Below are 22,745 nucleotides of genomic sequence, written 5' to 3'. Positions count from 1 at the left end.
CCAGTGGAAACCCCAAACGAAGGGGCGAGTGTGCGTCTCCACGTCCCCTACTCCTTCCCACGCCTGAGGACGAGCACAGGCCCTGGATGTTCCTTGAAGGGCAGGGGGACGTTCCCAGCGTCACCGGGTGTGCAGTGACTTTGCTCCTGCCTGCTTTCCCCTCATAATCTCCCCACGCACACTGTGGCAGCTCCTGCCCTTCCTTCTCTCAGAGACGCCTTTCCCTCTTCTTGAGGGAGGCCTCCCTCATTTGTCCAGTGTGGGCCTGATTCATCCACCTTGGATGGGAGAATCGTCCCCTCTACTTGTCCCCATCCCGTGAGCTTGTGCAGGGATGGGACGTCCTGTTTATGCTCCAAACTATCCCAAGGTGAATAGTGGAAGCTCCGTAAACGTGAATGCCCTCAGTTGGGAAGAAGCTCTGCTGGGATAGAAATATGGGACACGGAGAGGATTTTGCCAGTTCTAGCCACATTCAGTTGCCCCAATCCTTTCCGTTAAAACTGCCTAGACACAGGTAATTCCTAGTTTGCGTAAAGTAGGTCCTGGGGTCCTTTCTTGGTAGGGCACTTAGAGTTGCCTTGGGGAGAAGAAAAGAGCCTCCCAGGCAGCTGTGAGTCTTGAGAAGCTGGAGTCAAGCATTACCTGGTCCCATGTGGGTTCCAACAAAATCCAGGATGCCCAGTGTCAGCCCTGCCCTGAGGGAAGGCTGAGAACTGTTGGGTGTAGAGTTTCTGGAGAACCCAGAATTCCACAGGGCAGGTGGAGATCAGGTAGGGGTAGATGCATGGCTGCCTGAGTGGCTTCTTCCAACCAGGCCCTCGCCTTGAGGTCACTTTTTTTTTTTTTTCCTTTTTGTCTTTTTTTTTTTCGTGTCCGGCAATGGATCGCAACCCTCAGTGTCGCGCCCGTACCGGACCGGGACCGGCAACGGGATTGCACCCCTCGGTGTTGCTCCCCCCCCTCCCTCAGCCAGTGAGCGGGAACCGGTCTGTATGTGGGATCCGAACCCTCGGCGGGAGCGCCACCGCGCTCGCAAGCGGCGCACTGCAGCAGTGTGCCACCCGGCCGGCCCTTGAGGTCACTTTTTTTTTTTTTTCGTGTCCGGCAATGGATCGCAACCCTCAGTGTCGCGCCCGTACCGGACCGGGACCGGCAACGGGATTGCACCCCTCGGTGTTGCTCCCCCCCCTCCCTCAGCCAGTGAGCGGGAACCGGTCTGTATGTGGGATCCGAACCCTCGGCGGGAGCGCCACCGCGCTCGCAAGCGGCGCACTGTAGCAGTGTGCCACCAGGCCGGCCCTTGAGGTCACTTTTTGATATCGCCCTATTGCTGCAGATGTGTATTCCTGCCTGGCTCTGCGCTGACCACTAGATCTCCCAGCAACCACCCAGGCTCTGGGGAAAGAGCTTCCCTCTTCCTAGTTGGGGGTCGGGGTAATGAGAAAGATCCCGGAAATTGAGATCAGGCATCCATGCATCCGGCAGCATGTCATACTCACCCAGAAGCTGTCCTCTTGGAGTGTGGCACTCCTGGATGCCCCTTAGCAGTTCTCAGCCTTATTTTGTAGATTCCAGGAACCAGTGACCTCGATGGCAACCCAGCTCTGAACTCCAGAGGAAGGCCTGTTTCCCAGCAGCCCTTCCCCTCGCCCCCTTGCACTGAGAGGGCCTGGGATACTCCAGCCCTGCCGCCCCTCCTTCCTGCCAAAACATTGTTGTCTTTAGCCAACGCCTTCTTTCCTGTCTCTCTCCTCCCCCTCTGGGGCCTGGGCCTGCCCCTTTCCAGGCCTGGCGCCTCCTCCCGTCTGTCTGTCCTCATCTCTACCTCTCCTCACCCTGCCTTTCCCAGCATGAGAAATGAGGGGAGTCAGTAGTGAGGGTTAATGGGGAGCAGGGAGGCGGAGGCGGCTGTCACTTTTCAGGAATCTGAGCCTCCCTCTGGGCGGTTCCCATTTCCTGGGATGGTTGGAGGCTGACTGGGGAGCCAGGAAGAGGAGGAAGCCCCTTCCTCAAAGGAGGGAAGGTAGCCCTGTCTATAAGGTTTGCAGAGATGTACAGGAGGAAGCAGCAGGAGAGGCGATCCTCAGAGGAGTCTGTGAGCTGAATCAGACTCAAATCAGACCCAGGAATGCCCAAGAAGAGTGTGTTTAGTTGCTCTGGGTTCAGTGGCACTGTGGGTGTCTGTCTCTCACAAGGAGTGGAATAAAGAGGGCAGACATTCAGAAAGAACACTCCCGCCCCTTGGCTGGGGTGACTGATCCTGATTACTGAGAGCCCCATGTCTTCTGAAGTGCCATGATTCTGAATGAGCCTTGTTTACACGTTGTTTAGAGCAGACAGAACGTTTCTCCTGGAGTTCTAAGAGCAGAGCTGGGTCATTTCATCTGAGGGCCTTTGATCTGCACTCCCACGCCCCCCACTTTGCCCAGCCCCACTGGAAGGTCTGAGAGCCAGCCAGGGTAATTGTCCCCAGCTTGTGTGCACATCACCAGGAGACCAGAACTTTGCATATCTTTCCTCTGTCAGTCCTTATCCGGGCAGCCCTGAGGAACCCCAGGACACCTTGAAAACTGGCCTGCTGGATTAATTGGATAATTGGAAGTCCCTGGGGGTCTCCTTTGAAGACTTCTCCACCCAAAGCCTTAAAAATATCCTTTCAGTCTAAGTACCAGCTGGGGGCCTTGCTGCTCGGAAGCGTTCCTTCCTCTGCTCGAGCTGGGGCGGGGAGAGGCCCGCTCTGGGCTCCCCCATCTGGGGCCAATTCTGTCACCACCCAGGGAACCTGGGCCCAGGCCCCAGAGATAGAAACATGGTGCCATGGACAACACAGGAGGCCCCGTGGGAGGGAGAAGTCAAGGGAAAGGTGGGAAGGTGAGAGGTGGGGGTGTTGGCTCAGAGGGACCAGCGTGTGGGCCGGTGGGCAGCCTCAGGTGAGCGCTTAGCTCTGTCTTTGCACAGAGGGCTCCATGCCCAAGAATTAAAACATCAGGTTTCCCTGGGAGATAAAACAGCCAGGTCTACCCTAATGAGGATATTGACTACTCTGAGGCAAGCAGGGGCTTGGGGGAGTCCAGGCAGGAGTCCAGGCAGGACTGCCTAGACGAGAGGGAGCGGACTCCACTCCCGCAGAGACCCTGAGGAGGAAGGAGTTTGGTCCACCACGGAGACCCATAAGATAGGGCCTCAGAGAGTGATGTTGGGGTACCCCTCTGCACACCAGTGAGGTGAGGGCTTGGGAGAGGCCCTGGCTGAGGAACCCTCCCAAGGGCATTACCCTGTGCCCACCTGGAGCCCCAGGCCCTCTGAGCCAACTTCTTGTCACTGCTGCTTGCTGGCTGGTTTGCCGGTGGTGGTGTGGGCCTGACCTGGATGGGCTGTACTGATGTCTGAGCTTGGCCCTCTGGATTGCTCTGTTGCTCAGGTTACACCCAACCCCAGCAGACACATCCTTGGTGGGCTACCCAGGTGGGTATCTGAGCTGGGGAGACTGAGCTGCTGGCAGACCCTGTGTGGCAGGCTTTGCTTATTGGTCTCACCCAGGTGGTGGGTTGGCCTTGCCCCAATGTGTAGTATGCTCTGCTTGCCACCGCCACCCTTTTTTAATTTGAGCCCTTACTGAGCCTAACGCCATATGCATTATCTTACTGAGTCCTCTCCAGGTACTACTATTCCCATGATTGGGAAACCAAGGCTCACGCAGATGGACTATATTCTGGAGCACACAACTAGTGAGCTGTCTGCCTTGACCACTGTGTTAAATGGCCTTCTACAGACCTCATACATTAGTTTGTTTCTCTTGCTTGTAACACAATACCTGTAACTGGGTGATTTATAAAGAAAAACGAAATTTATTGCTTATAGTATCTGAGGCTGGGAAGTCCATCTGGTGGTGGTGACAGTGACCCAGGGGTCTCACGTTGCAAGATGGTAGAGGCAGATAGAGCAGAGAGACAGACTCTCCTCTGTCTTCTTTTAAAGCCCTCAGAACCACACCCCTAACCACCATGTTTAATCCATTCACTGCTGCACGGTCCTACAATCCAATCACCTCTTCAAAGTTCCACCTTTAATTACCATAATAGGATTTCCCACCCTTCCAACAGACACAGTGGGAGCCAAGTTTCTAATACATAAAATTTGGGGGACACAATTTAAGCTTCAGTGAGTTTTGCGGGGACATAATTCAATCCACTAACCCCTACATTTGATGCTGTAATATCACCCTCAAGCACAAGAGAACCTTTTCTAAATATTTAGATAGACCCAAATCATGTGAGAAGCCAGAGTGGCTGGGAAATTTCATTTTGTAATTGAGCTGTTCATCCTTGGAATACACAGAGCTGACTTCTTGGATCACTGTGGGCCCAGGACTGAGGTGGACACCAGTGCAGGGCCTGCCTGGCACCTCTCAGGGGGCCCCAGCCCTCTTCTCCAGCCCCATCTCTTCTTCCAGCACTTCTTAGAGGTCAGGAAAAGATGACCGAAGTGTTTTTCCCCTCCAGGGAAGGATGCTAAAGTCCCGTGAAAAAGTCTTGGGACCAACAAATGTGTGTCCTCCAAAATGCCACACCAAGTGCTACACCACTCCAAGTGCCTTGCCGCCTCCTGCCCTCTGTGGCTTTACCTGAGCTGTCCGCTGCCTGGATGCTCCTCTCCTTGGTCCCCTTAGCCTCCATTGTAGCTTGCTCCTCTACACCTGGTGTGGCTTCCCTCAAAAGGAGGCCCTGAGATAAGGACTTGGGTGCAGGTAGTTTATTTGGGAGGCGATCCCAAGAAGCACGAGAAGGGGTAAGGAAGTGAGACAGGGAAGTGGATGCACTGCAGGGACGGACGGTGAGTTAATGAGCAGGTAACTGCCAGGGGCTGCTGGGGCTCCATCCTGCTGGGGATCCTCTGTGAGACTGTGCAGAGCACACCTTGGATTGTTCTGGTGAGGAAGTGGGGCTATTTATCCATCAGTTTGTGCTTCTTGTTGGTTTGAGTCGTCTTCCTGTGGCTTTAACCTCCTGGCACAGATTGAGTAACTCCATGGAGGGTTAAGGGCATATGGCTGGGCACCAATGGCATCTGCAATGGCACCATCAAGATCTGGCCCTCCCTTGTCTCCTCCTTAATTAGGGGCCTTCCTTGGTGTTCTCTCCCAGGTGACACTGGCAACCTGCCGTCAGGCAGATTGACGTGACTTCTCCATAACTTAGGACTGAGCTTCCAGAGAACTGGGCCACGTTGTTTGTCTACTGAGCGTCAGTGCCCAGGGTGGAGTCTGGCACTTGGGAGAAATGTTCAACAATGAACGGGAAGAGGCGTGACAGACTGCATGGTGGATTGGGGTGTCCTTCACAGTGCCCTGTGGTAGATGGCACAGGACTCCAAACAGTAAAACATTCAAGTGCCTGAGATTTGCAACCCAGAAGGGCTAAGGTGAGGGCTGAGATGAACGAGGGAGACAAGGAGGTAGAAAATTGAGTCATAAAGAAGTTTCCAATCCAGATTCTCAACTTTCTCATGATCTTTGGGGGGAAAAAATGTCTTGGAAGAAGATCACAAAGTTAGAGTGTTAATAAAAGCACACCCTACAGGGAAAAAATGAGTCAGTAATTACACTGTTGGCCATACTTCTTTTCTGGATTTAGATAAAAATCTGAGTCATGGATCCTTGTCCTTAGAAGGGACTTTAGAATTTGTCTGGTGTCATCCGTCCCTGTTTATTTTAGAGGGAGAAAACTGAACCCCAGGGGGGGAAATTGGCTTGCCTGAGGTCACATAGTGGTGAGTTCCTAATTATCCAATGAGAAGGAAAGGTGACCTAATTCTCACTATTTCCTTCTGGGCTTTGGGCTTAATTGCACAGCTGACCAGTTTTCACCTGCCCTGGTACTAGTAATGTGGGCCTTTCCCCACAGGAATGGCCACGTAAACACGCCTGGTGAACATCAGGCCGCTGGGCAGAGTTTCTAGGGGTTCTGGTTCCTGCTGTTCGTTCCCCTTTCACCCCTATAACTCCAGGAAAAAATACCCAATGCAGATTGTTCCAGAGACCCAGAATTGGTGTCCTCCAGGGGGGTCATGTTCGGCTCTGTTCACAGTTCTGGAAGCTGGGGTGGGATAAGGAGGACTGGCCCAGGTGACAGGTGACTGCTCAGCCAGCTGCCCCGGCCCTGCACTCCAAATGCCAGCTGGCTCTGCTGAGGGTTCTTACCCCAAATGCTGGAGTTGGAATGTGCCGGCTCAGAGGCTACATTCTTCTCTGACACTGGAGATAAGCTGGAGGAATGGGAGGGTGATTGTGGGAGGCGATGGTACCAGGTCGTCAAGTCTCCAGGAAGAGCCAGCTCTCCCGAATGGTATGCAGAAAAGAGGCTTTTAAGTGGTAGGGCCCAGGATGTGTGAGTGCGTTTGCTGACGTGGGCGACCTGCCTGTGAGGAAATGATCTTGAGGAAATAAAATAGGAATGAGTTGAGTCTTTATGTTTGTTTTCTCACTAAGGTGTTGCTCACTAATGAAGATTTCAGCATGAAGATTTTCAGAAATGCTTAGAATTTAAAAAGATACCATTTGAGATCCTTTGAAAATTTGTAGTGGAAGTAAAAAAGATTCAAACTGAAATGAGAGGCCAGACTTTATTCTGCCACTCTATTTTGTGTATGGCCGGCGGAAGTGGGATTAGACTGTAGATAGGTTGTTTAAAAAAACCACATTCTAGAATGTATCACAGCCAGAGGCAGAGCACTGAAGTGAAATGGACATTACACCGGGGCACAGGATGCAGGAGTGTCATCCCAACACTGCTACCGTCTTACAGTGTCTGTGTCCTTAAGCTTCTATCCATCTCATATTTTCACTTGTAAAGTGAATAAATTGGTTTAGCATTCAGTGCACACATCATGAGAACATGCTACTGCATGATCCAGGTGCTCATCTATAAAATGGGGGCTCAGAGATGAACAAGTCTTGGATCCCGCCCTCAAGCTATTCTCCATCTAGAAAGGACAGAAGACAGAAAACACTGAGCACAGTGTGAGCATACTATCAAGTCACAAGGAGCTTCCCTGTGAGCTCTGTGAACATGGTGAATGTGTCCAGCTTGTTGCATGCTGCAGCCCCAGCATCTGGCAGTACCTGCATACAATACGCGCTTAAGAGACGTTTCCTGGATGAGTGTAACTGTGTTCTCCCCTTCTTCTGTTTCTGATCAGTTATACTTCTTTATTTGAGATCTTCTACAGAAGAGCAGTTGGGGTTTGCCTGTGAATTTATTTAGATTTCTAATATGTTAAGGAATATTCTTTCAAGAATAAAAGTGCTCGAGTAGCACAAACAAAGCAATGACTTGGAATCTCCTGGAGCTTGAGTGTTATTTATTCCCTATTGCTACAGAAACTTGCATGAGCAATGTGGATGCTCAATAACATTTTGTTGAATGAAAAAATGCATGCTGTCCAATAAGCATATGAGCATGTGCTCAGCATCCTCACTTACCATGGAATTGCAAATTTTAGCCACAGTGAGATTCTACCACACACCCATTGGGATGGCCAAAATTAAAAGACTGGAAATAACAATGCTGCCAAGGATGTGGAGCAAATTGAACTCTTATAGGCTGCTGGCAGGAATGTCAAGTGGTACAACCACTTTGGAAAACTGTTTGGCAGTAGCTACGAATGCTAAGCACGTTTACCCTGTTATTCAGCAATTGCAATCCTGGGTTTATACTCAAGGGAAATGAGTGGGTATAGTCATCAAAAGAAGGGTTACAGCCACTTTATTCATAAACACCCCAAACTGGAAACAATCCAAAAGTCAATAAGTAGGAAAACAAATGCATAAATTACGATATGGTCGTATAATGGGCTACTGCACAGCCACAAAAAGAAATGAATTATGCCATGCTCACCAACACAGATGAATCTCAACAGACATCGTGTGGAACAACAGAAGCCAGGCACAAAAGAGTACATACTGTGTGGTTCCAGTTATACAAAATTTAAGAACAGGCAAAACTAATTGATGGTCAGAATAGTGGTTACCTCTGAAGAGCATCCCAGGCAGAGGGCCCAGTATGTGCAAAGGAATGGAGCTTATGACATGGCACGGAGTGCTGAGGAATGGGGTCTCAATACGGCAGGAGGACAGCAGGGGCCATGGAAGAGGAGTGTACAGAGAAGAGATTGGAAGGGTTGTTTGGGGTCGTTTTGTAAAGGGCTGAGTGGTAATTAGTGCTATTTGCCACGTATTTCAGGTTCTCCCTCTTTGGTGACTTGGTAGGATTGTACTTTCTGGCCCTTTGTGTTTGGGTGGGGCCATGTCTCCACGTTTTGTTCTGGCCAATGAGTTGTAACAGGAAGTGATGTGTGTTGCTTCCAGGCAGTGCATTTAATTGGTGTGAACTTCTCCAGAGTTCTTTCTTCCCCTACGGCATGGCAGTTGGTACTATCTGGGATGGTGGCTGCTTCATCTGCCTGGATCCCTAGGAAGACCAGAGCTCCCCCAGGGCTGGATACTATGGGTGTATAGGGTGAGAAACAAAACTCTGTGGCTTTAGGTGGCTTGTTACTGCAGTGTAACCTGTTTATTTCGAGTGATGCAGGCCTCAATTATGGTTTTAGGTTCTTCTATTCATTCATTCCATTGAATGTCTGCCCCACACTACATACTGTTTTTTTTTTTTTTTTAAAGATGACCGGTAAGGGGATCTTAACCCTCGACTTGGTGTTGTCAGCACCACACTCTCCCAAGTGAGCCACGGGCTGGCCCCTAGATACTGTTCTAGATGCCAAAACAGATACAGTTCCTCCTCTCAAGGAGCTTTCATCCTGTTGGGGAATACAGACAATAAGACAATGAATGAACAAGGTCATTCTGGATTGCAGTAAGAGTTATAAAGGAGATAAACAGGGAGGTGCTGGGGAGGAGAGTGGAGCTAGTGATCCAGAAGGGCTGCTTCATCTGAATGAGACCAGAGGGTGAGACGGGCTGTCATGCACAGCCGTGGGAATCATGTTCCAGGGAAGGACAAGAAGGAGACTGTTGTGTTAGAGTCACAGAAAGCAGATCTTTGTGGCTGGAGGATAGTGAGTAAGGAAAGCGGTGGGCAGGGGCTGTACCATGTGAGTAAGGGAACAGGCTGTATGTGTCAGAAGGCCACCCTTGCTGCTGCGTGGATTGTAGGCAAGAGCAAAGCTAGAGAGTTACCTTAGGAGGGTGCTGAAATGTCGATGGGGAAGGGGATGATGTTGGCTTGAAGTGGTGACAGTGAAGGTGAAGACAAGGATACAAATCTGAAAGATGTTCTGAAAGTAGAATCAACAGGATTTGTTAACAAATTGGAAGAGAGGTGTGCTAGGCTGAATAATGGTCCCCAAAGATATCCACGTCTTTGTCCCTGGAACATATAAATGTTAACTTATGTAGCAAAAAAAAACCCTTGAAGTGTAATTAAAGTAAAGATTTTGAGATGGGGAGATTATTCTGGATTATCCCAGTGGGTACTGAATGTGATCACAAGGGTCCTGATAGGAGAAAGGCAGGGCTGACCAGTTTGTTAGAGCGTGGTGCTGATAATACCAAGGTCTAGGGTTTGATCCCTGTGCCAGCCAGCTGCCAAAAAAATAAAACATGGATAAATAAATAAAATAAAAAGAGGGAGGCAGAGGAAGATTTGACCATAGAGAAGAGGGCCATGTGAATACTGAAGGAAGCTTCTGCTCTGCTGGCATGGAAGGAGCTGTGGAATGCAGCCTTAGCAGCTAGAAAAAGCAAAGAAATGAATCCTCCCTTGTACTCTCTGGAGGGTGTGTAGCCCTGCTGACACCCTGACAGTGACCCAGTGAAACTGATTCCAGGATCTTCACCCCCAGAACTCTGAGAATAAATGTGTATGTTGTTTTATTGTGGTATCGTGTGCATGACATGATATTTATCATTTTAACGATTTGTCAGTGTACAGATCAGCAGCATTCAATACATTCACAATGTTGTGTCACCATTACCACTACCTATACCTAAAACATTTTCATCATTCCAAAAAAAACTCCATACTTATTAAAACAACTCAGACTTATCCCCTCTTCCCAGCCCCCAGTAGCCTCTGTTCTACTTTCTGTCCGTATTGTTGATTATTCTAGATACCTCACCAGGTGGAATCATACAATATTTGTCCTTCTGTTTCTGGCTTATTTCACTAAGTGTGATTTTTAATGTTGATCCAATGTTGTGCATATATCACTTTCTTTCCTTTTTATGGCTGAATATTATTGTGTGTTGTTTTAAGACACCATGTTTGTGATAATTTGTTACAGTAGCCACAGGAAACTAATACATGGGGCTAAGAGAAAAGAAGGTACCAAGGATGATTTCTAGGCTTTTGGCTGAGAACTGGATGGATTAAGATGTTATTTACTGGGGTAGAGAAATCTAAGAGCACAACAGATTAGAGGTAGGGAAATCACAGGCTCTGTTTTGGCCGTGTTATGTTTCAGACGTCTGTCAGACCTCCCAAGGACATGCTGAGGAGACAACCGTACATCCACCTCTAGAGTTCAGGTCAGAGCTGGGGAGTCACGATTGGGAGGCTCAGCATAGAGATGGCGCTTAAAGCCAACAGGTTGGTTGAGGTCACCTAGAGAAAGTGGGTGGAGAGAGAAGAAAAGGGGACTGTTGTGGATTGAATGTCCTTCCAAAACTCATTGGAAACATGATCTCCATGTGGGGGAAATCCAATTGTGGTATTTGAAATGTGGGGCCTTCGAGAGGTGATTGGATTGTGAGCACTGTGACCCCATGAACGGATTGATCCATTCATGGAGTAATGGGCATGGTTCCGATGGCTTAATAAAGAGGGCAAGTGAGAAGGTTAGCTCTTCCTTGCTCATGCCATTTTCTCTCCCAATGTGATACCCTGAGTTACTGTAGAGTCACCAGCAGGAAGGCCCTCACCAGATGTGTCCCCTGGACATTGGACTTCCCAGCCTTCAAAATTGTAAGAAATAAATTTTGTTTTTTATCAATTACCCAGTTTCAGGTATTCTGTTATAAGCAACAGAAACGGACTAATACAGAGACTACGCCAATGTGTGAAGGTGGAGGAGAGGAAGAGGAATGAGCCAAGGAGGAGAATGAGCAGTCAGGCAGGTGGGAAAAAATGCAGGAAAGTTTGGTATCGTGACAATTAAGAGAGCCAGGCTTCACTGACAAGAGCATGGCCAATCAGGTCTTGAGAGACTGAATAAGAAGCAGACATTCGTGACCTGGACAAGAGCAGAGTTTTGGGGGTGGGAGGGACAGTGGCAAGAGAGGAGTGAGTTAAGGACATGAGCCCATAAAAACATGTGTGTTAGGGGCTGACTCTGTGGCTCACTCGGGAGAGTGTGGCGCTGGGAGCGCCGAGGCCGTGGGTTCGGATCCTATATAGGGATGGCTGGTGCACTCACTGGCTGAGCGCGGTGCGGGTGACACCAAGCCAAGGGTTATGATTCCCTTATCGGTCACACACAAAAAAACCCCCAAACATGTGTGTTAGTTTCTTCACTCTCTGGAAAAACTTTGCTGTGAGATGGAGCAGAAAAATGGAGCAAGGTAGAGTTTAAGAACTGTTTAAGGTGGGAGGTGCTATCTCTGGCTGTCTAACAAGTACCCCAAAACTTAGTGGCTCAAAACAACAGTCATCGTATTCTATTCCATGGTTTTGTGGGCTGGGAATTTGGTCACAGCTGGGTTGGATGATTCTTTTGCTCCATCTAGCATCGACTGGGGTCATTGGTAGTAATCAGCTGCTGAATGGGCTGCTTTTGAGATTCAAGATGGGCTTGCTAATATATCTGTCACCTTGGTGGGGATGGCTAGAAGACTGCACTGGGGCTGTCAACTGGAGTGCCTACATTGTGGCCTTTCTAGCATGGTGGCCCCAAGGTGTGAAGTTCTTGGATGGTGGCTTCAAGGCTCTAAGAGGGAGTGTTCCAGTGAACAACAGAAGCTGCATGGCCCTTTATGATCCATGCTTGGAAGTCACAGAGTATCACAGCTGTGTACTCTATTGGTCAATCCAGCTACAGGCCCACTCATATTTAATGGGAGGGGACATAGACTCCACCTCTTGATAGCAAGATTGTCAAAAAATTTGCAGCCATTTTTAAATCCCCTGACAGATATGGAACATGTTTACAGGCTGGCTGGCTGGGAACACACGAGGAAGAGGGGAGAGGTGAATGATGCAGAAGAGAGAAGAGGAAACTGCAGGATAAACTCCTTCAGAGTGCACAAGGGGACAATACTCAGAAGGCTGGAGACTGGGCACTTTTCTCACTGGGACAGGAGGGAAGAAAGACATCGTGAAAATAGACGCAGAGTGAAAAGATGGGAACGATTCCATACGATGACTTCACACTGCTCAGTAGTGCGCAGGTGAACCCATTGGCTAAGGGTGGGCGTGGAGGGGGGCTGCGAAGAAAAGGAGAGACAGTAATCTCAGAGAGCTGGAACACTCTTTTTTTTATTTTTAAAGCAAATTTTAATAGTGATGGCATTCTGCATTCTGTCATTGAAAATAGTATAGATTGTAAATACATGGTTATTAATTCTCAATAATGTATTAATAACACCATCACTTTATTGGTAATTAATTATTAGGCCAAGTACTTATGGAATCCACAAGAGATACTCCAAATTCTAGGTATCGCTGACCAACTCTTGTTCACCATGCTCCTTTTAGGTGGGAGGCACGTGGTATCATTTCTGTGTTATTGCTGCAGGAATTAGGATTAATTTTAAGTAAATCTGAGAAAGAACCCAAGATTAGAACTCTGAGACCATTTCTTTTTTTTGAAGTATTGAGAACATGGAGAATACCTGACTGTTTTACTGAGAGAATGTTTGAATCACCAACTTTTTGAGAGTGATGTTTTAAAAAATTATCTGGTGAAGGTTAGTCTTTGGAAAAATTGCTTAGTAAGCAATGTCTTTTTGCAAATGATGCTTCCAGTCTTGAAAACATGTTTAAATTCATGTTCTGGAATTGCTTTCAGGTGGAGTTTATGATTCACACACCCGCCCCCACACCACACACCCAACAGTCATCAGCGTTACTTTTATTTATTAAATCATTCACCACAGTTTTTTATTTATCACAGTCTCATAATTTACCTTACTTAGTCTCGAAAATGAGGGTACATCAAGAAATTCACGGAAAGATTTGTGTTTTCTTTTAATTCTATTTTTCCATGAACTTTTTGAAGTACCCTCGTATTTCCAAAAATCAAATCCCATGAAGGTAATGAAAATTCATCAACAGTGAGGCTATTGCAAATAAGGTGAGTTAGTCTTTGCTGAGAATTTCCAAAGGGGAGTTACAAGGATGTTTTGAGAACTATTGCAAAGATCTACACATACCTCATAGGATCACATCACGCCAAGCATGATCGAGTTCTTAGTGTCACTCAAAACAAATTTTTTTTTTTTCCTTTTTGTCTTTTTTACTGACCGGTAACGGGATCGCAACCCTTGGTGTCGCACCCGTACCGGGGACCGGCAACGGGATCGCAACCCTCGGTGTTGCGCCCGCACCACGCTCAGCCAGTGAGCAGGAACCGGTCTCCACATGGGATCCGAACCCTCGGTGGGAGCGCCGCCGCGCTCCCAAGCAGCGCACTCTCCAGTGCGCCACCGGGCCGGCCCCAAAACAAACTTAATAACTGTGCCCACTGACTTCCCCTCCTTCTGATATCCTTTATATTTACCTACCAATTGGATTTCCATCCACCCAACTAGCCAAGCTAGAGATTGGTAACCCTCCGCTCTACAAACTCACTTGTGCTTTCTTCACCACAATCAGTGAGGAATGCATTCAGGTGCAAGTTACAGAAAACTCACCTAACAATGGCTTAAATACATTCGTTTATTTTTCTTACATAACAAAAAGTCCAGAACTGGGCAGCTACTGGTGTCCCTTCAGTTGCTCCATGATGGCACAGCCACTGTCTGTTTTCAGGCTCTGCCATCTTCAGTGTGTTCCCTTCATCCTCACGCTTGTTGCAACACAGCTGCTGCACCTCCAGGCATCATGTCTACATTCAGGGCAGGAAGCATGGGGAAGGGTGAGGGTGATTCCCTCTGCATCCCCCTTTTATCTGGGTAGAAACATTTTTCCCAGAGCTCTCTGCAGTGTACTTCCCCTGGGGCCTCATTGGTCACGACTGGGTCACATGACCACCTCTACCTGCAAAGGAAGCTGAGAAGTTAGGGAACAGGATTGTCATGATCGGCATAGACCAATAAAGATCTGTCACTGGGCTAGACACACTGACTCAGCCAGAATCTAGTTCTGTTAGCAAGGAAGAAGGGAAATGGTTTTGGTAGGTAAATAATAGTGTTGGCCACAGCTGCAATCTGCTCATTTTGGTTCTGAGACAGGCTATCACAGTAGCTTCTGAACTGAACCTCCAACTTCTATTGTGGTCTCCTGTCCATCCATCCTCCATCAGCTGCCAGACTTAGATTTCTAAAATGCAAACCTGACCATGGCACCCCATGAATAAGAACTTTCACAAGCTCCCTCTACTGATGACCAAGCTTGGCTCAATTCCTGCCCTTCTCTCCACTTGGCAAACTCTTCTCATCCTCCAAGGCCAAGTCTAAATGTCTCTTCCTCTGGGAAATCCTCCCTAATATGCCCCTGACTCTAACAAAACTATTCTCTGCTTTTTGTCCTCATATGTCTTTTTTATATATCGTGAATAAATGCTTGATATACAGCATAATAATTTGCTCAGATGAATATCTCTCTTGCTAGGTTATAAGCTCTGTTCAATGCATTAACCTTAGCAGCTAGCACTGTGCCTGGCACCTAGTGGGTGCTTATGGCAGAGGCAGCTACTTGTCTCCCAACATCTATTCTCATCTTCTTTACATTAAAACAACATTTATTTCTAGTTGAGTCCATGACTACTCAGAATAAAGACCAAATAGTTCAACCTCCCTTACACCTAACTAAAGCATGTGACATAATGCTTGGAGACACAGCAGCCGTGTTGGACCATGAGATGACTGGGAGTAGAGGCTAAGAGGCCATGGTTCCTGCCTTATGGTTTGGCTTGCCTGCCTGAGGAGTTTTAGGTAAAAGAAAGAAAAACTTCTGTCTTGTTTGAGCCACTATTTTGCATTTTCTGTCACTTGCAGCTAAACAATTCTGGTAGAAGTATATATATATATATATTTGAAAATTGATTCAGTTAAATTATAACTGGCCGATCCCTAACATTGGTTGAAAACTGTTGGCCCTTAGGCTTTATTAAGTTCTCAGATATATTATGTCATGTGGTATTTTTAAAATATGGGAATAGTAGGCAGGGCATGCCTCACAAATCCCTGTCATCTCACATCTGACTCACCATGCCCTTGTGTATTTTCTATCCCCAAAAGCATTTGTGTTTGCAGCCCCTTATCCTAGAGTGACCTCTGCTCAGGGTACATGCAGTGGGTCATTCGACGGCTTCTTGCCAAGTGTTGGGCCGGCTATTTGCTTTCCTGATGTCTACCTGATTCAAAGAACCATTTGCAAAGGGAGGAAAAGGTCAGGATAAAAAAATTTCACTGGGCTCTACCCCTAAGGAAAAGTCACCCGACTCTGGTGGGATTTGGCATTAACCGTTTGTACACAATGGTGAGAGTTGGGCCAACAAGTTGTAGGGTTGAGGGGGTGTCTCTGGTCATGGTTTGGTGTTCTCTCTGCTGGGAAAAAGGCAGAACTCTTTCCTTCCGTCCTTAACCTCACCTCTGATGCAGATTTGAAAGCAAATGACATATTGGACAAGTGGGCCAACAATTGGGATCTGAGGATTTTTTTTTTAGTAGAAATGTTCACTACTTTGGCATTTAAAATCTAGTGTAAAGTAATTGGAGGGGAGAAAAAGTCTGTGGAGTTTTGTAGGCTTTACCCAAATAAGATCTGAGAAAAATCAACTCAGGGACTTTATTGTGAATAAAGACAGTTGAGGGTTCTTGGCTCAGGAGGCCTTGCCATTAACACAAGAAATCAAGAGCTGTGCTGAAGAGCGCAGCTCAAGCCAGGTCTGGGTTCAAAGCCTTGCTTCCTGCATACTGGCCGGGTGACCTTGACAAGTTGCTCAACCTCTCTGTGCAGAGCTCCTGTGTGTGCTGGAGCCCGTTCATCCCTGCTGTAGAGATGGATGTTCACATTTTTTTCCCAAATGGGTGTTCATGTGGACTGTGGGGGGTCTTTACACCATGGGAATCGGCAAATCAGTGCTCCCCCTGGCCAGAGTTGTTAAACATTTACCAGTACATCACTGCACATTTCCTAATTAATGCAGTAGGGCTGATAATAGCTACCTCATCCAGAGGATGAATTGAGAATAGCCCTTAGCACGTTAGTGTCCTAAATCTTTTGGCCCTGTAACATTAGCTATGTTATTGTTGAGATTGCTCTGGGGAGGCAGAAGCTGGTTTCACTCCCTGTGATAGTGGTTTGCATATACACTTAATATCTTTGTATACATCTTGCCCCTGCATATTTGACTGCATGGCAGCCTGTCAACCTACCCTGAAATGCAAGTTATATAACTAGGTGGCCTGACCCAGATAATGGGGTCATGTTGGCAGAGCAATGCCAGAGTTTCTGAAGAAAAGCACCAGAAAAGCACAAGTTCTCGGATTATTACATCAGAGTGGAGGATGTACCTCGACCTGTTTGTGGTGGAAAATAGATCACAATTAAAGAATGTCAGAGTTCAGAGGGCTGTAAGAAACCACACAATTTAACGCCCTTATTTTACAGATGAAGAGTCGTGTATTCTAAGACTGAAGTTTAGATTTTCCTTTATCATTCTTTTTCCAATTTCTTTTATGGCCAGGCCGGCGTTCTTAGCTTTTGGCTGTGATGAAAATAATATCAAATCCAGAATCCATAAAAGAATTTCCTGGATGGGATCAGAAAAGCAAGTGATAAAATATCTTAAAAGATGAAGCTTCATATTTCACATCAAAAATTTTAAGCTGTCTTAGGGTGGGATCATAGCTCCATGCTTTGCATACAGTTAGCACTTAAATAGACTTTTTTTTTGGCTCAATAATACCACATGAATTAATGAATTAATTTCCATGAATTTGGAATGGCTTAATAGGTACCTTATTAAAATATAGAAATAAAAACCAGGACACACGATGGTATAAAGACTGGAAAGACACACTCCAACATCCCAACAGTGTGTGCTTCAGGATAGTGTTCATGTGGGACAGACTTCTTATTCTACTTTTTGGGACATTCCCTCCCGTGTTAGTCAGCTATTCCACAATAGTGCTGCTTAACAAACAACTACCCCAGAACCCAGTGGCTTAGGATGACAAGACTTTGTTCCCACACAAATAGTCTGTGGATCAGCTGATCTAGCTAGGTTCAGCTCCAGGCTGTGGATTAGGTTCCAGTCCGCTGAAGGTGTCTCATTCGTGTCTCAGGTGATTACCTGGGGGGCATCCTGTTCTCACAGTGGACACAGGAGCGCCAAAGCCTGGCCAAATTGCACAGGCACGTTGAAGGCCTCTGCTGGCATCAGGCCCACTAACATCCCACTGGCCAAAGAGCATTAGATGGCCCAGCCCCACGTCACTGGGGTGGGAAGTATATGCTGTTCATAGCAGGGAGCAAATATGTGCTGAACAGTGGTCCAAACTGTCACAAACCATCCCACTCCTTTGAAAACAAGTAGATAAAATACTTTTCTAATTGAAACTATGTTCTCATTAAAAATAGTACTTTACATTTGTATTGCTTTCTGTAGTTTTATAAACATTTTTGAATCATTCTGTCATATATTTCTATTCCTTTCAGTAACATAGTGGGGAAGGCAGAGTCCCCATTTTTAAAAATGTGAAAATTCTGGCTGCACTGTTTTCCTAGAACTGCTGTAACAAAGTGCCACAGGCCTGGTGGCTTAAAACAGAGTTTTCTTCTCTCACAGTTCTGGATTCTAGAAGTCTGGAATGAAGATGTTGGCAGGGCCATGCTCTCTCTGGAGGATCAAGGGAAAAATCCTTCCTGGCCTCTTCCCAGCTTCTGGTGTTTGCTGGCCATCCTCCGTGTTCCTTGGTCTCTCCAGCCTCTGCCTCCATATCACAAGGCCTCTTCCCTGTTTCTGTGTGTCTCTTTTCCTCTTCTTATAAGGAGACCAGTCATATTGAATTCAGTGCCCACCTTTAATCCAGGATGACCTCATCTTAACTTGATTACATCTGCAATTACCCTATATCCAAATAAGGTCACATTCACAGGCTCTGGGTAGATATGAATTTTGTACCCAGTACACTGGCTTGCAGAGTTTATGGCATCTACACTCTTCCTTGACAGTTCCTGCAGAGTTTGGCATCCTCCCTGACAAATCCACGCCGCATCCTCTAGGCCAGAGCTTCTTCAGCTTCACTGTGCATGCATATTGACGGTCTTGTTAAGAGGTAGAGTCTGGTTCAGAAGTTCTGGGTGGACCTCAGACTGGGACTAGGGTGAAGTGAAGTGGTGCTTAGAGCCACCCCGACCTCCCTAAACATTGTACCCTGGGCGCCTTGATTGCACCACCCTAGTCCTGGCCCTGTGAGATTCCGCATTTCTGACAAATGCTGCTGGTCCACGCTTTGAGGAGCAAGGCCCCGAGCTGCAGTCTATGTGGGTCAATGCTTGGTATCTGACCTTCAAGAGCAACTTCATTTTGAGGTTGGGCACGTGTAATTCCTAGAAAAGAAACACTGGCTCTGCTACATTTTTTGTTTTTTAAGACAATATTGGGTCATGTGGGCTGGCCTGGCTGCCAATATTTGTTCTCTGGGAACATTCAGGAAGTTAAGCTGCAGCACAGAGATCCGGGGCCCCTTCGTAAGCACCTGATTAGACTTCCATCCCCAACCCCGCCCGATCCCAGAATAGCCCCCCATTACAGCCCTAGCACCTGACCTCTGAGGTGCTGCCCAGAAGAGTGTCCTTGCTCCCTCCTGATAGCCAAGGGTCATATGTCAGGTTTCCTTTACCAGCCAGACTCTGGGCCCAAACCAGCCACCCCATCACCAGTACTCGTGTCTAAGTATTAAGCCCTGGCCCAAGGCCTTGCTGCAATCCCCTGCTCTTTCCTTAGGGTTATACATCCATCTGTCTATCCACCCATCCATCCATACATCTATAGATGTAGTGGATTGAATTATGTCCCCACAAAACTCACTGGAACTTGAATTGTGTCACCCAAGTTTTATTTGTTAGAAAGTTAGCGCCCACTGTGACTGCTGACAGGGTGGGAAATCCTATTATGGTAATCGAAAGGTGGAACCCTAAAGGGGTGATTGGGTTGAAGGACTGTGCAGTAGGGAATGGATTAAAAAGGGAGATCAGGGGCGTGGTTCTGAGGGCTTTAAGAGAAGAGGAGAGTCTGTCTCTCTCTCTGCTGCTCTCTCTGCTTCCACCATCTTGCAATGTGAGACCCCTGGGTCACTGTTGCCACCGCCAGATGGACTTTGGACTTCCCAGCCTCAGAAACTGTAAGCAATAAATTTCATTTTCTTTATAAATCACCCAGTCTCAGGTATTCTGTTATAGCAACACAAAACGGACTAATACAGAAAATTGGTACCCAGGAGTGGGGTGTTGCTATACAAATACCTGAAAATGTGGGAGCACCTTTGGAACTGGGTAATAAGCAAAGATTGGAGGCGTCTGGAGGACTTAGAAGAAGACAAAAAGATGAGAGAATGTTTGGAACATTTTAGAGTTAAATGGTTAAATCATTGTGACAAGAATGTTGATGGAAATGTGGACAGTAAAGGCCATGCTGCTGATGAGGTCTTGGATAGAAACGAGGAACTTATTGGGCATGAGATAAAAGATCACCCTTGCTACACCATAGCAAGGAACTTGGCTACATTGTGTCCATGGACTTCTGGAAGGTGGGACTTAAGAGTTGTGAACCAGAATGTTTGGCAGAAGAAATTTCCAAGCAGCAAAGCATTAAGGAAGCTGCATGATTACTTCTAACAGCCTATGCTGAGTTCTGGTGGCAAAGGCCTGACATAAAGCCAAAATTTAAAAGGGAAGCTGAGTGTAACAATTTAGAAAATTTGCAGCCTGGCCATGTGGTGGAGAAGCAGAGAGCATGCAATGGTGCAGGCCAGTGGCCATTAGATAAGAAGATTAGTACAAAGGAAAGGGAATATCAAGAGAAGGAGAAAAAGCCCCTGAAGATATTGCAGAAGGCTCTGGGGCCATCTCTTCCATTTCAGGCCCAAAGACCTAGGGAGACAGAATGGTCTTGAGGAACAGGCTTAAGGAGCCCTCCATGGGCTCACTGCTTAGGACCACCTTGGGAAGCTGCTTCCAGCACCAGCACCCCAGCTGCTTTGGCTGCTCCAGCTGTGGGTAAATTTGCCTCGAGTGTGGCTGGACGTGCAGCTTTGGAAAATACAAGCTGGAAGCCTTGATGGCATCCACATGGTGTTAGGTCTGCAGGCTTGCAGAATGCTAAGCTTGGGAGCCTCCATTCTCATTTCAGAGGATGTATGGAAAAGTCTGGGGGCCTAGGAAGAGATCTGTTACAGGGGCAGAGTCACCGCAGACAGCCTTCACTAGAGCAATGCTGAGTGGAAACGTGGGGTTGGAGTTGCAGCAGAGAAACCCCTTCGGTGTCATGTCTAGTGGAGCCGTGAGAGCAGGACTGTCATAGAGACCCCAGACCTGTGGAGCTACTAGTGTGCAGCGCCAGACTGTGAGAGCTAAAGCATCACCTGAGACCAGGAAAGCCATAGGAGCAGAGCTGCCTGAGGACTTGGGACCCAACCCCCACACCAGAGGAGTGGAGAAGAGGTCGAATACGGAGTCAAGGTACCTGATTCACCAGCTATGAGATTTAATGCCTGCCCTGCTGGGTTTCGGACTTGTTTGGGACCTGTTACCTCTTTCTTTTGGCCTATTTCTCCCTTTCGGAATGGGAATATGGACCTTATGTTTGTCCCACCATTGTATCTCTGAAGTAGATAACTTGTATTGATTTCACAGATGGGACTTTGAACTTTGGACTTCTGAGTTGAAACAAGTTTAGACTTTGGGGATGAAATAAATATATTTGTATGTGAAAAGGACATGAGTTTTGGTGGTCCAGGGGTGGAATGTAGATTGAATTAAGTTCCCCCAACTTGAATTGTGTCCCCCAAGTTTTATGTATTAGAAACTTAGCCCCCGCTATGACTGTTGAGAGGGTGGGAAATCCTATTATGGTCATTGAAAGGTGGAGCCCTGAAGAGGTGATTGGATTGTAGGACTGTGCAGTAGTAAATGGATTAATAATGGTGGTCAGTCAGGGGTGTGGTTCTGAGGGTTTTAAGAGAAGAGGAGAATCTTTCAATCTCTGCTGCTCTCTCTGCTTCCACCATCTTGCAACGTGAGATCCCTGGGTCACTGTTGCCACCACCAGATGGACTTTGGACTTCCCAGCTTCAGAAACTGTAAGCAATAAATTTCATTTTTTTAATAAATCACCCAGTCTCAGGTATTCTGTTACAGCAACACAAAATGGACTAATACAATAGTCATATATTTTTAAATCTCATTTACCTTCCCTGTTTAGGGCCACCAAGTCCTCTCACAACACATTTCTCGAGTCAGAGGCCACAGACCTGGGGCTTTGGACCCTCCCTCCCCAGAGGCCCTTGTCTCCCCTCACAAAGTGCTCTGCCTCCATCCCCCAGCCCCCCAAGATCTGCTTTGGCATCACAGGGATCTCAGGGAGCAGCCAAAGACCTCATCTCCCAACTTCCAGGGGTGAAGAAAACATTGCCCTGTTAAGTCCCTACCCAGCATTTGTCATTTGGAGTGACTGAGGAGGAGTGGCTAAAGGATCTAACAAATGAAAAAAATGAGGCACACAGGGGAATTAGGGGTTTTCTTCAAGGTTACGCAGCGAGCTGGAGAAAGGAGGTAAATCTGTGTAGTTGAATCTTTTCCACAGTTGCTAGAAGTATTTGCAAGTCTATAGAGAAACCTCCAATTCCCATTCTGTTTGTGTGTTTTTTTATAGGGACTCTTCTGAGGTGACAGTCTGCATGCAACATGAGCTGTGTGGGCAAACGTGGGGAGGCTCCTGGAGCCTCTCTCGGCCGTCTAAGGTGCAGGTTGCCTAACTGGATTCCATGGAACTCTGGGCTCAGCGGTGGCTAAATTTTTTAGGTTCCTATCTTTCATTTAGCTAGAATTCCTCACTAAATAAGTCTGAGAACTGACAGTCCCAAACACAGCAGGAGTTCAAGGCCACACAGGTATTTGTGAGGATGGGGAAGGGGAGCTGGCTGATTTTTTTTTTCTTCCTGTTTTGCTAGAACTCAATATTTCCACCATCTTTCCTCTCCAACAAGATACAAGGAGTTGGGGAAACATTAACACCAGCAAAGACCAAGTGCTGCCCTTCAGATTTTCCATCCATGATTTCCAGGACCCAAGGGTCCTTGCAGGTAGGTGGCAGGAGGGGAAAAAATGGGTGAAATAGCGAAGAAGGATGCTCCCCCCTCTCCACTGAGAGATTTTGGGGTGACAGAGGGGTGAGGGGAGAAGGCAGGAAAGTCACATGTTTGTGTGGGAAAATAAGGAAAATGAATATAGACACTGAATGTAGAAGCAAAAAAGGAATCCTAAAATTAAAAAGAAAAATTGCAGTGATTTTAGAAAGTAAATATTGCAAAATGTTTTGACTTCTAGTGCCTACAACCAAAA

The sequence above is a fragment of the Galeopterus variegatus genome, unplaced genomic scaffold (assembly GCF_000696425.1).
Source record: "Galeopterus variegatus unplaced genomic scaffold, G_variegatus-3.0.2 Scaffold840, whole genome shotgun sequence".
Taxonomy (NCBI): domain Eukaryota; kingdom Metazoa; phylum Chordata; class Mammalia; order Dermoptera; family Cynocephalidae; genus Galeopterus; species Galeopterus variegatus.
This window is presented reverse-complemented; position numbering follows the sequence as displayed.